Source organism: Salvelinus fontinalis, chromosome 36 (genome assembly GCF_029448725.1).
Source record: "Salvelinus fontinalis isolate EN_2023a chromosome 36, ASM2944872v1, whole genome shotgun sequence".
Taxonomy (NCBI): Eukaryota; Metazoa; Chordata; class Actinopteri; order Salmoniformes; family Salmonidae; genus Salvelinus; species Salvelinus fontinalis.
In genome coordinates, this window is record NC_074700.1 from 22,327,541 (window position 1) to 22,340,975 (window position 13,435).

The window sequence follows — 13,435 nt, forward strand, 5'->3', positions numbered from 1 at the left end:
TCAAACATCCCTTTAAGGGAACCATTGAAGAGCACACAATCTAGAGTTTCCATATACTCTGTCATTTCCTAATAAGGCCCTTTCAATGTCATTTCTTGCCTTGAACCCACTCTGCGTGTGTCATTAGTAATAAGAGGATGTTGCTAAAGGTCTTTGGTTTGGTGTCTGCCATACACAGATCACACATAGATACATACAGTAGTACATGAGTAGAGAGTTATTAAAAACACAATTAATAAATTATCACAAATTATTGCCAACCAAGTATATATATTCTGACAGTCTGGATTTTGGTTTAACATCTTCATCAAAAAGACAACAGAAAGGAACTGACTGGGATCAGAAATCAACCCGGGTATTTCTAACACAAAATTGTTTGGCCAGATGAGTGTTGATGATTGGTTGGAGAGGTCAGAACAGGGGAGCTGATTGGTCAGTTTGTGTGCTCCAATCACCCCTGCAATCACTGGACCATGGTTTATCCATATTAAAGAGAATATTAAAACGTGAGTAGGAAGGGAGAGATGGTTATAAAGTTAAGGCTCAATCTCTTTTAGTCTTTCCTTGATTCTGTGCATCCTCAACCGTAGGAGAAGGTCACTTCCCTCAAACTTTCTTCTCCAATACATTTTGAGAATCAGGCAAGGAGAGACGACAAGGAATCGAGTAAAGATTAAATGAGTCAGTCCATATTTTTCTTGTCCCACTGACTCACCGATTCATAGCTTGAAGCTGTTGAAGGAGTGTTGGTTGATGGACTCCAGGTTGTTCTTCAGAGCGATGGAAAACTCTACCATACTGCGCACATGGCTGTAGGACATATCACAGCCCTACAGGGGGAGACAGAGAACAAGAGAACACTTCCACTTCATTGACAAGATTTGATTGGCGAAAACAATAACATGATAAGTGACCTTTCTTTCTCTTATCCAATCACATACAGATCACTAACTACCTCAGAGAAGAGAGTAAGTAAGGGCGTATTTTTTTTAAGTATTTGAACTCGACCCAGTGAGGCAGAACAGAGCTATCTATATACGACCTTTCGCTCTTTCACAAAACAGAACTTTGGCTTAGAGAGAAGCTGCAAGACACAGAGGGGTTGAGAGAGAAGCTGCTAGAGACAGAGGGGTTGAGAGAGAAGCGGCTAGAGACAGAGGGGTTGAGAGAGAAGCTGCTAGAGACAGAGGGGTTGAGAGAGAAGCTGCTAGAGACAGAGGGGTTGAGAGAGAAGCTGCTAGAGACAGAGGGGTTGAGAGAGAAGCTGCAAGAGACAGAGGGGTTGAGAGAGAAGCTGCTAGAGAAAGAGGGGTTGAGAGAGAAGCTGCTAGAGGCAGAGGGGTTGAGAGAGAAGCTGCTAGAGACAGAGGGGTTGAGAGAGAAGCTGCAAGAGACAGAGGGGTTGAGAGAGAAGCTGCAAGAGACAGAGGGGTTGAGAGAGAAGCTGCTAGAGACAGAAGGGTTGAGAGAGAAGCTGCAAGAGACAGAGGGGTTGAGAGAGAAGCTGCTAGAGACAGAGGGGTTGAGAGAGAAGCTGCTAGAGACAGAGGGGTTGAGAGAGAAGCTGCAAGAGACAGAGGGGTTGAGAGAGAAGCTGCTAGAGACAGAGGGGTTGAGAGAGAAGCTGCTAGAGACAGAGGGGTTGAGAGAGAAGCTGCTAGAGACAGAGGGGTTGAGAGAGAAGCTGCTAGAGACAGAGGGTTTGAGAGAGAAGCTGCTAGAGACAGAGGGGTTGAGAGAGAAGCTGCTAGAGACAGAGGGGTTGAGAGAGAAGCTGCTAGAGACAGAGGGGTTGAGAGAGAAGCTGCTAGAGACAGAGGGGTTGAGAGAGAAGCTGCAAGAGACAGAGGGGTTGAGAGAGAAGCTGCTAGAGACAGAGGGGTTGAGAGAGAAGCTGCAAGAGACAGAGGGGTTGAGAGAGAAGCTGCTAGAGACAGAGGGGTTGAGAGAGAAGCTGCTAGAGACAGAGGGGTTGAGAGAGAAGCTGTTAGAGACAGAGGGGTTGAGAGAGAAGCTGCTAGAGACAGAGGGGTTGAGAGAGAAGCTGCTAGAGACAGAGGGGTTGAGAGAGAAGCTGCTAGAGACAGAGGGGTTGAGAGAGAAGCTGCTAGAGACAGAGGGGTTGAGAGAGAAGCTGCTAGAGACAGAGGGGTTGAGAGAGAAGCTTCTAGAGACAGAGGGGTTGAGAGAGAAGCTGCTAGAGACAGAGGGGTTGAGAGAGAAGCTGCAAGAGACAGAGGGGTTGAGAGAGAAGCTGCAAGAGACAGAGGGGTTGAGAGAGAAGCTGCTAGAGACAGAGGGGTTGAGAGAGAAGCTGCTAGAGACAGAGGGGTTGAGAGAGAAGCTGCTAGAGACAGAGGGGTTGAGAGAGAAGCTGCTAGAGACAGAGGGGTTGAGAGAGAAGCTGCTAGAGACAGAGGGGTTGAGAGAGAGGGGGAGGCAGAGAAAGAGAAAGGGTACGTTTGGTAACAAACTAATGGTCAGTTCATGGTCAGGTTACCAGTTGAGGAAAATCTTCAGGCCCTTCTTCCCTTCTGAGTTCCAGACCAAACTCTGAAGTGGGACTCTATTCCCTATAGTTCACTACTTTTAAACCCAGACCTTTTTTATTTAACCTTTATTTAATTAGGCAAGTCAGTTAAGAACAAATTCTTATTTACAATGACAACCTACCCCGGCCAAAGGACGACGCTAGGCCAATTGTGCGCTGCCCTATGAGACTCCCAATCACGGTGATACAGCCTGGAATCAAACCAGGGTTTGTAGTGATGCCTATAGCACTGAGATGCAGTGCATTAGACCGCTGTGCCACTCGGGAATCCTGAGTGGCCCTAGTCAAAAGTAGTGCACTATATAGGGAATAGGGTGCTCTATTTGTACCTCATCAAAGTCTGAGATGATCTCGTTGAGGAGAGTCCATCTCGGTTCACGCTGCAATCGTTGTAGAAGTCCTTAAACTGGGGTACCGAGGCGAACACAACACACACACATTATATCATATAACACTGACACAACCACGTTATATATACACACAAAACACGTCATCATGTCATATCACAACACACACACATTATATCATATAACACTGACACAACCACGTTATATATACACACAAAACACGTCATCATGTCATATCACAACACACACACATTATATCATATCACACTGACACAACCACGTTATATATACGCACAAAACACGTCATAATGTCATATCACAACACACACACATTATATCAAAGCACACACATGATATACACAAACACGTTATATACATGGTTTGGTTGGTCATTTGCATGAAGTGGCGCTCTCCCCGTTACAGTGCTGCTGGGGGCAATCAGACTGACCTTCTGTAGGCTCGAGACCTGGCTTCCACTACTATTTAATATCTTTACAACATTTGCTTTAGCCTGACGGGAGTGCCATCTGGGCATTTGCACTTTTGTGACTTTTGTAATAATTAAATTGCAAAAGGCAGCTCAATCAAGCACAGCTTTAAGTATTTTAAATGATTTCAAATAGTACTTGAGTCCGGGTGTCACGTGTACTCCCTCTCCGACCTCTAGGTCATCAGGCTGCTGATTATCCTGTCACCATCGTCTCGCACACCAGCACCTCATGTGGACCTCACCTGGACACCATCAACTCTTTGATTATCTTCCCTATATCTGTCAGTCCCCTTTGGTTCTTTCCTCAGGTGTCATTGACTCTGTTTTCATGTCGGTGCGTTGTTTGTGTTTCGTGTTTTTTGTTTTGTTAATTTATTAAAACACTAACTCCCTGAACTTGCTTCCCGACACTCAGCGCACTCGTTACACCAGGTTGGACACACACGCACGCACACACACACACACACACACATGAAAGCAGAAAGGCATGGATGTGACAAGCACGCATGCATGTATGAACACACAGACAGACAGATGAAATAGAAGATGAACAACCAACTCCAGCCATGATCTTAGGGTCCTTTAGGACTCCAGGCTTGGGGAAATACAAACACACACTTTGAGCCACCATGTAATCATCCGTCTTTCCCTTGTTCTCTCCCCCCCTCGGTCATGTCAGTCTTTTAAAAAACATATTCAAACTCACTTTCCTGAGCGAGAGAGGGAGGGGGAGGGAAGGAGAGAGAGAGGGGGAGGGAAGGAGAGAGGGGAGGGGGAGGGAAGGAGAGAGAGAGGGGGAGGGGGGAAGGAGAGAGGGGTTTCCACAATCTGGTATCACAGAGTGACAGACAAAAGACATGTCTGGCTCAACCCAGGTTTGAGTTTCATGCCTTTTGTCTGTCACTCTGTGAGTCCAGATTGTGGAACCCAGACGATAGTATCATTTTACCTTTATTTATTCACGCAGCTTAAACAAAGGGCCAAGGAGATAACACGGCCTCAGGCTTCGCTTTGATGAAAGCTGTTACTAAAGGTGTGTGTTACTATTTACATTTACATTTACATTTAAGTCATTTAGCAGACGCTCTTATCCAGAGCGACTTACAAATTGGTGCGTTCACCTTATGACACAGTTGTGGCCCGCAGACGACCCAGGTTTGTCATAAGGTGCACTATGTTACTATCTGTTATCCAGTCTTACTTGGTGTCGTTGTAGAGCAACGTGTGTGTGTGTGTCTCTCTCTATGGCTGCGTTCACACAGACAGCACAATTCGGATTCTTTTTTCCACTAATTGGTATTTTTGACCAATCAGATCAGCCCTGAAAAAGATCTGATGAGGGGGGAGAAAGAGAGTGATCACAGGTCACTGATATTAGACTAGATATCAAGCACCTTATGACAAACCTGGGTCGTCTGCGGGCCACAACTGTGTGTTAGGTTAGCCTACTGAGCTAAAGCCTAGGTACTTTCTCAGGGGGCTAACGAAAGTGTTTATGTCTCAGGTAAATGTATAATTGATTAATTGATTGGTTGATTGCTTGATGGATTGAGGAGGTACTCACAGGGACAGTGTATAGGTGGAGGTTATGTAGTGGAGGTATGTAGTGGAGGTTATGTAGTGGAGGTTATGTAGTGGTGGTTATGTAGTGGAGCTATGTAGTGGAGGTTATGTAGTGGTGATTATGTAGTGGAGGTTATGTAGTGGTGGTTATGTAGTGGTGGTTATGTAGTGGAGGTTATGTAGTGGTGGTTATGTAGTGGTGGTTATGTAGTGGAGGTTATGTAGTGGAGGTTATGTAGTGGTGGTTATGTAGTGGAGCTTATGTAGTGGTGTTTATGTAGTGGTGTTTATGTAGTGGAGGTTATGTAGTGGAGGTTATGTAGTGGAGTTATGTAGTGGTGTTTATGTAGTGGAGGTTATGTAGTGGTGGTTATGTAATGGAGGTAATGTAATGTAGTGGAGGTTATGCAGTGGTGGTTATGTAGTGGAGGTTATGTAGTGGAGGTAATGTAGTGGAGGTTATGTAGTGGAGGTTATGTAGTGTTGTTTATGTAGTGGTGGTTATGTAGTGGAGTTATGTAGTGGTGTTTATGTAGTGGAGGTTATGTAATGGAGGTAATGTAATGTAGTGGAGGTTATGTAGTGGAGTTTATGTAGTGGAGGTTATGTAGTGGAGGTTATGTAGTGGAGGTTATGTAGTGGAGATTATGTATTGGAGGTTATGTAGTGGTGGTTATGTAGTGGTGGTTATGTAGTGGATGTTATGTAGCAGATGTTATGTAGTGGAGGTTATGTAGTGGTGGTTATGTAGTGGATGTTATGTAGTGGAGGTTATGTAGTGGAGGTTATGTAGTGGAGGTTTGTGAATGTTTGTGAATTCTAGTATGTGTGTGCATGCATGTTAACGTGTGTGCGTGTGTGTGTGTGACTTACAAAGTTCAGTATAGCCATGAGCAGGGTGATGAGGAGACAGAAGCAGACCAGTAGTGGCCAATCTGTGCGATAGCGACAACATCCAGTGGACATTTAAGTCATTTAGCAGACGCTCTTATCCAGAGCGACTTACAAATTGGAAAGTTCATACATATTCATCCTGGTCCCCCCGTGGGAATTGAACCCTGGTCCCCCCGTGGGAATTGAACCCACAACCCTGGCGTTGCAAGCGCCATGCTCTACCAACTGAGCCACACGGGACAGTGGACACCTTAGAGCTCAACCTCTGAAACGCACACACCCACACACACATATAAACATCACATACCTTGCTAGAGCACTCACACTGGAATTGTTAAAGAGAAACATTTAGGGTTAGGGTTGAACCGGGATGTGGACATGAAGCTAGGTTTAGGGTTGTGTTTACAGTGTTACCTTGAGGTGTCCGGTGCAGACCACAGAGAGGAGTAGCACCTCAACAGGAAAGGTAACTTCATACGACACAGCCATAGCAATGTTTCTGAGAGAGAGAGAAAGAGAGCAACAACATCTATTCTCCACCTCTTTCCATTAATCCTTTTAGACCCTATATACCTCCTTCCCCCCTCCCTCCTGTTCTCCTTCCTCCTTTTTCCCCCTCCCTCCTTTATCCCTCCCTTCAGTTATAGTCCCTCCTTTTCCCCTCCCTCCTTTACCCCTCCAGTTCTCCTCCCTCCTTTACCCCTCCAGTTCTCCTCCCTCCTTTACCCCTCCAGTTCTCCTCCCTCCTTTTCCCCCTCCCTCCTTTTCCCCTCCCTCCTTTATCCCTCCCTCCTTTTCTCCTCCCTCCTTTACCCCTCCAGTTCTCCTCCCTCCTTTCCCCCTCATTCCTTTTCTCCTCCCTTCAGTTCTCCTCCCTCCTTTCCCCCTCCCTCCTTTATCCCTCCTTTTCTCCTCCCTCCTTTTCCCCCTCCCTCCTTTATCCCTCCCTTCAGTTATCCTCCCTCCTTCCCCCTCCCTCCTTTTCCCCTCCCTCCTTTATCCCTCCCTCCTTTTCTCCTCCCTCCTTTACCCCTCCAGTTCTCCTCCCTCCTTTCCCCCTCATTCCTTTTCTCCTCCCTTCAGTTCTCCTCCCTCCTTTTCTCCTCCCTCCTTTATCCCTCCTTTTCTCCTCCCTCCTTTTCTCCTCCCTCCTTTATCCCACATTTTCTCCTCCATCCTTTACCCCTCCTTCCTCTTCTCCTCCCTTCAGTTATCCTCCCTCCTTTTCTCCTCCCTCCTTTATCCCTCATTTTCTCCTCCATCCTTTACCCCTCCTTCCTTTTCTCCTCCCTTCAGTTATCCTCCCTCCTTATCTCCTCCCTCCTTTATCCCTCATTTTCTCCTCCATCCTTTACCCCTCCTTCCTTTTCTCCTCCCTTCAGTTCTCCTCCCTCCTTTCCCCCTCCCGCCTTTCCCCTCCCTTCAGTTCTCCTCCCTCATTTCCCCCTCCCTCCTTTCCCCTCCCTTCAGTTCTCCTCCCTCTCTTTCTCTGGATGTTACAGAAAATGCAAAACAAGAACTCTTTCTTTCCTTTGATCTCTGCTGGATTTACATGTGACATTTCACTTGCAGCACAACAGTAGTGTGTGTGTGTGTGTGTGTGTGTGTGTGTGTGTGTGTGTGTGTGTGTGTGTGTGTGTGTGTGTGTGTGTGTGTGTGTGTGTGTGTGTGTGTGTGTGTGTGTGTGTGTGTGATGGTGGTAAACAGAGACACGAAGATGAGAGCCATGCAGCCTACTGACTGGTGGAGACCTTTCACCTCCGAGAGACACACAACCCTATATAGTACATTACACAACTCAGGAAAATCCTTGGCAACAAAAGAGTGATCAAATTAAGATCCTACATCTGCAACCCCCATTACACCAGACACACCAACCATAATGCATCAGTCAGCCATAAAATACACTACACTGCTAGAAGAAATAGTTATACGTATATAGCACCTACAAGGGTTCAACGGCTCGATTCATGGCCCTCAAAAAGCTGCAAAGCACCCTTCCTTTTAGGAGTGTACTTTAATACAAGACCTATCACAACATACAACACTGACATTAACACCACACTTCAAAAGACAAGCCTTAACACACAGACATGTCACAAAACATGCCCGTAACTATGACACAACAAAACACAGCAGTAAAAAACTCCCACCTGTTTCTCCAGCTTTAGGTGTTTGAATAACAGGGATGGGCAGTTCAGCTTCTTGGCTCTCCGCCTGTGAAAGACAGAATAAGAGACGAGAGGAGACAGTCTGAGGAGAGAAATAACATAGAGGTATAATGTCATAAGCATGTACGAGCCTTTATAAGGTCTTATAACAAGGCTTATAATATGTTATGTCAGTTGGCAGAGAAAAGAACACGACACAACAGAAAAGTGTTAGAGCTAGGGGAAAACACTTACCTTGCAGCGTCTATGGTATCTAACGACCCTCTTATGCCATCGTCCAGGACCTGACTGCTACTAAGAAATATTCATTCATTAAAACTACAGTAATACAATAATGGGAAAAAATTATGAAAATAAAATAAAAATAAAAATCTGGTTTACCTGTTGGAATCGGTCTGAGTAGGAGTTCGCTCTTAGAAACACACACACGCAAAACCACATAGTCAACAAAACACAGAGTTCATTCTGAATACACATACAATTAACTCTGTCAGCTGTGAAAGATTGACAGAAGAGAAAGTAAGCTGTTCAATGATTTGTTATGTAAGATAAAATAGACATTTGTGTCCTTTGTGAGGACGGCTAAGTAGTCATGTTAATGAATGGGAAAGGAGTGGGTGGGAGAAAGGCTCAGGGTGTGAACACCATGTCATGAATGGCGGTGTGTGTGTGTGTGAATACCATGTCATGGATGGCGGTGTGAGTGTGTGTGAATACCATGTCATGCATGGCGGTGTGAGTGTGTGTGAATACCATGTCATGGATGGCGGTGTGAGTGTGTGTGAATACCATGTCATGCATGGCGGTGTGAGTGTGTGTGAATACCATGTCATGCATGGCGGTGTGAGTGTGTGTGAATACAATGTCATGCATGGCAGTGTGAGTGTTTGTGAATACCACTTCATGCATGGCGGTGTGAGTGTGTGTGAATACAATGTCATGCATGGCAGTGTGAGTGTTTGTGAATACCACTTCATGCATGGCGGTGTGTGTGTGTGAACTTGGACTTGGTCTTTTACCAAATAGGGCTGTCTTCTGTTGTGTCACAACACAACTGATTGGCTGACTCGCATTAAGGAAAGAAATTCCACAAATTTAATTTTAACAAAGCACACATGTTAATTCCAGGTGACTACCTCATGAAACTGGTTGAGAGAATGCCAAGAGTGTGTAATGCTGTCATCAAGGCAAAGGGTGGCTACTTTGAAGAATCTCGAATATAAAGTATATTTTGTAAAGTATACTTTTTTGGTGCCTACATGCTTCCATATGTGTTATTTCATAGTTTTAATATCTTCACTATTATTCTGCAATGTAGAAAATAGTAAAAAATAAAGAGAAACCCCTGAATGAGTAGGTGTGTCCAAACTTTTGACTGGTACTGTACATAAATACATCAATACACACAACAACAGGTTCTAAAACATGCATTTTACACACACCTCTTCCTTCTTCTTAGAGGTGGTATCTTCCTTATGGGGGTCGACCACCAGGTAGGTTTTCCTCCCCTTTAGCAGAGAGTCCCAGCTCCCCCCGTCAGTGTCGTCCACTTGGTATGCCCCAGCTAAGTGACCCAGTGTCTCCTCTGTGATGTGGACATGCCTTGGGTGGGAAACATTGCAGGTAGAATTGTACTGAATAGAACTGACACAATGTCGTATTCTGCATGGTAAACACTAATATCTGTTCTACCTAAGAAATTTCTGTCTGAATGATCTGTAACGTTGTGCCCACCTGAACACACACTTGCATAAAGATATCATAACACACACACACCACATGGGTTTTTAACCCAGGTATGACACATGTCTTATAAAGCTTATTACTTATTTATAACAGTTAATAAAACAAACACATCAGCTTCCTGGTTCCTTACGCTGACATGCCCCCAGACTCCAAAAGATTGGCCAGGGGCACGTCATGTGACCAGACATCGTACTGTCACTTCTGTAGACCAATTACGCCACAGAGAATGTTGCCGGAGTGCACGCCCACTCTCATACTGATCTCCACACCTGTAGCCTCCCGTAATTTACTACAGAGATATGACAAGGTTATAACAATCAGTCTTGATCACAAACCATGTCATACAGACTATGTTAAATGATTTCTGCGTTGGCAGGGAGACAAGGTGATTTATCAGAAACAGAGCCAATAAAATAATGAATAGAGAAATTAGATTACTGATTGAGATAAATGATTGATTTATCTACATGATACATGTAGGCAAGTCAGTTAAGAATCAATTCTTATTTTCAATGACGGCCTAGGATAGATGAAGGTGATACATGGAAGTGATACATGGAGGTGATACATGGAGGTGATACATGGAGGTGATACATGGTGGGGATAGATGGAGGTGATACATGGTGGTGATAGATGGAGGTGATACATGGAGGAGAGAGATCCAGAGATGGAAGCAGGGAGGGAGAGAGGGGTAGAAGAGGAAGGGAGAGCGAGGGGGACGGAGACGAGGGGAGAGGGGAGAGGGAGGGGAGAGAGAGAGATGGAGAAAGAGTCAGAGAGTCAGTGATGGAAGTTTTTACATGGTACCCTCTGAGTAGTATGAGAGGGAAAGATTAGGATTAGTATGAGATGGTGTTTGAGTGAACGTATGTCATCGGGATCTATTGAGCTGTTGTTGAAATGATATGTCACCTTGGCAATGTCATTAAACCTGCTGAAGAGTTTGTTGATGACTCCCACCAGCTCCTCTGGAGAACAGGTACTGGCCAGCTTAGTAAACCCCACGATGTCAGAATACAGAATACTACACAGAGCAAATAAGATACAGTAGGGGAATCAATGAGATTCTGCTAAATCCTCTGATAGTATTTAGGTGGCCAAAGTAACAGATCATTGGTGTTTCAGAAAAGGGAAGATGATAGCAACTCCTCCCAAAAAGCAGGTTGATGTTTATTGGGATGTATCTTGAGTGGTTTCCGCTAAATTGTCAAGCTGCGAAGTCAGAATTGGCTATATCGTAAATAGTTTAGAAAAACAAAACATTTATTTTTGGTCTTAATTTAAGGTTAGGATTAGGCATAATGTTAGCAGTGTGGTTGAGGTTAGGGTTAATGCTAGGGTTACTGTAGGTTTAAAATCAGATTTTATGACTTTCTGGTCTAAATAAGATAGTGAACACTCTGCAGAGCTTCCTCCAGGACAAGACTCATCCCAATAAATGCCAATCTGACAAAAAAAGACTGCAACAACTTGTGTGCGATATCATCATCACCTTGCCTTTTTTGGAATACCAAGGATGTAAAAAGTCCTCACCTAGTCCTTCTAGCAGTATTCATTGGTGCACAATCATTCAAGTGCACATTTCCTGAGCTGACGTCTTTGTGTTGGCGGATGTACAGACACATTTCCTGAGCTGACGTCTTTGTGTTGGCGGATGTACAGACACATTTCCTGAGCTGACGTCTTTGTGTTGGCGGATGTACAGACACATTTCCTGAGCTGACGTCTTTGTGTTGGCGGATGTACAGACACATTTCCTGAGCTGACGTCTTTGTGTTGGCGGATGTACAGACACATTTCCTGAGCTGACGTCTTTGTGTTGGCGGATGTACAGACATTTCCTGAGCTGACGTCTTTGTGTTGGCGGATGTACAGACACATTTCCTGACCTGACGCCTTTGTGTTGGCGTATGTACAGACTGTAGAAGTTCTGTCCTTTGTCTTTATTCTCTGACAGTCATTTGATGATCTCTGTCTTCAGCTCCATGGTGATGTACCGTGGCAACAGGAGGAGATGCTCCTGTTGTCAGGGGGAGGGGCATGGGGAGGGTTTGCATGTAACTATCAAACTGAGGGGAATGATCAATAGGACTATAGAATTGAATTGACTTGACTTGAGCTGAATTGAGATGAGTTCAGTTGATTTTGAACTGAATCGAACTGAACTGTACTGAACTGAGTTGACTTGACTTTAAGTGATTTGAATTGAACTGAACTGAATTTAAAACTGATGCGAACTCAACTCAACTCAACAACTTGACTTGTCTACCTGCTGGTGTTTCTGTATGACTCTTTGTGAGTGCACAGTGCTGAACCTCTCTCTCTCTTCTTACTGGACTTCCTGTGGGCATGCTCAGTCAGCCACAGGAGAAACACGCCCACGCTTTGACACACAAACAATACTGCATTGACCTCCAGCTGTCAGGGAGGGAGATGGGGGTGAGGGGGAGAGACACACATTTTTTATAAATGTTTTATTTAACGTTTATTTAACCAGGCAATTAAATCTGTCCATTAAGAACAGATTCTCATTTACAATGAGAGAGTGGGGAAGAGGGGGAAGAGAGGAAGGAATATGGGAACGAGAGTGAGAAAGATTTATGAGGAAGCAGATGGATATGGAGAGGATAAGGAGAGAGAGACAGAGAACGAGAGAGAGAGACAGAGAGAGACAGAGACACAGAGACAGAGAGACACAGAGAGAGACAGAGAGAGACATAGAGACACAGAGATAGAGAGAGAGCGAGAAAGGGAGACAGAGAGAGACACAGAGACAGAGAGACACACAGAGAGAGACAGAGAGAGGCAGTGAGAGACAGAGAGAGACAGAGAGAGACAGAGAGAGACAGAGAGAGACAGAGAGAGACAGAGAGAGACAGAGAGAGACAGAGAGAGACAGAGAGAGACAGAGAGAGACAGAGAGAGACAGAGAGAGACAGAGAGAGAGAAAGGAAGACAGAGAGAAAGAGAGAAAGAGACAGAGAGACACAGAGACAGAGAGAGACAGAGAGCGACAGAGAGAGACAGAGAGAGACACAGAGACACAGAGAGAGAGACAGCGAGAGACAGCGAGAGACAGAGAGACACACAGAGAGAGAGAGAGATAGAGAGAGAGAGAGAAAGGGAGACAGAGCGAAAGAGAGACAGAGCGAGAGAGACAGAGAGAAAGAGGGAGAGAGACAGAGATAGAGACAGAGAGAGACAGAGAGAGACACAGAGAGACACATAGACACAGAGAGAGAGACACAGAGAGACACAGAGACACAGAGAGAGAGACAGCGAGAGACAGCGAGAGACAGAGAGACACACAGAGAGAGAGAGAGATAGAGAGAGAGAGAGAGAAAGGGAGACAGAGCGAAAGAGAGACAGAGCGAAAGAGAGACAGAGAGAAAGAGGGAGAGAGACAGAGATAGAGACAGAGAGAGAGTGAGAAAGAGAGAGAGAAAGAGAAAGAGAGAGAGAAAGAGAGAAAGAGAAAGAGGGAGAGAGACAGAGATACAGAGAGAGAGAGTGAGAAAGAGAGAGAGAGAAAGAGAGAGAGAGAAAGAGGGAGAGAGACAGAGAGAGACAGAGAGAGAGTGAGAAAGAGAGAGAGAGACATAGAGACAGAGAGAGAGACATAGAGACAGAGAGAGAGAGACAGAGAGAGAGAGTGAGAAAGAGAGAGAGAGAG

The 13,435-nt window shown here is 45.1% G+C and overlaps 1 protein-coding gene across 1 annotated transcript in view; it reads left to right on the forward strand.

Annotated features, from left to right (window-relative positions):
* The window catches only part of LOC129835641 (uncharacterized), a gene marked incomplete at its 5' end in the record, with an annotated part of 390,259 nt that overhangs the window by 247,760 nt on the left and 129,064 nt on the right, over window positions 1–13,435 (forward strand). The gene's annotated exons all lie outside the window — the stretch shown is intronic.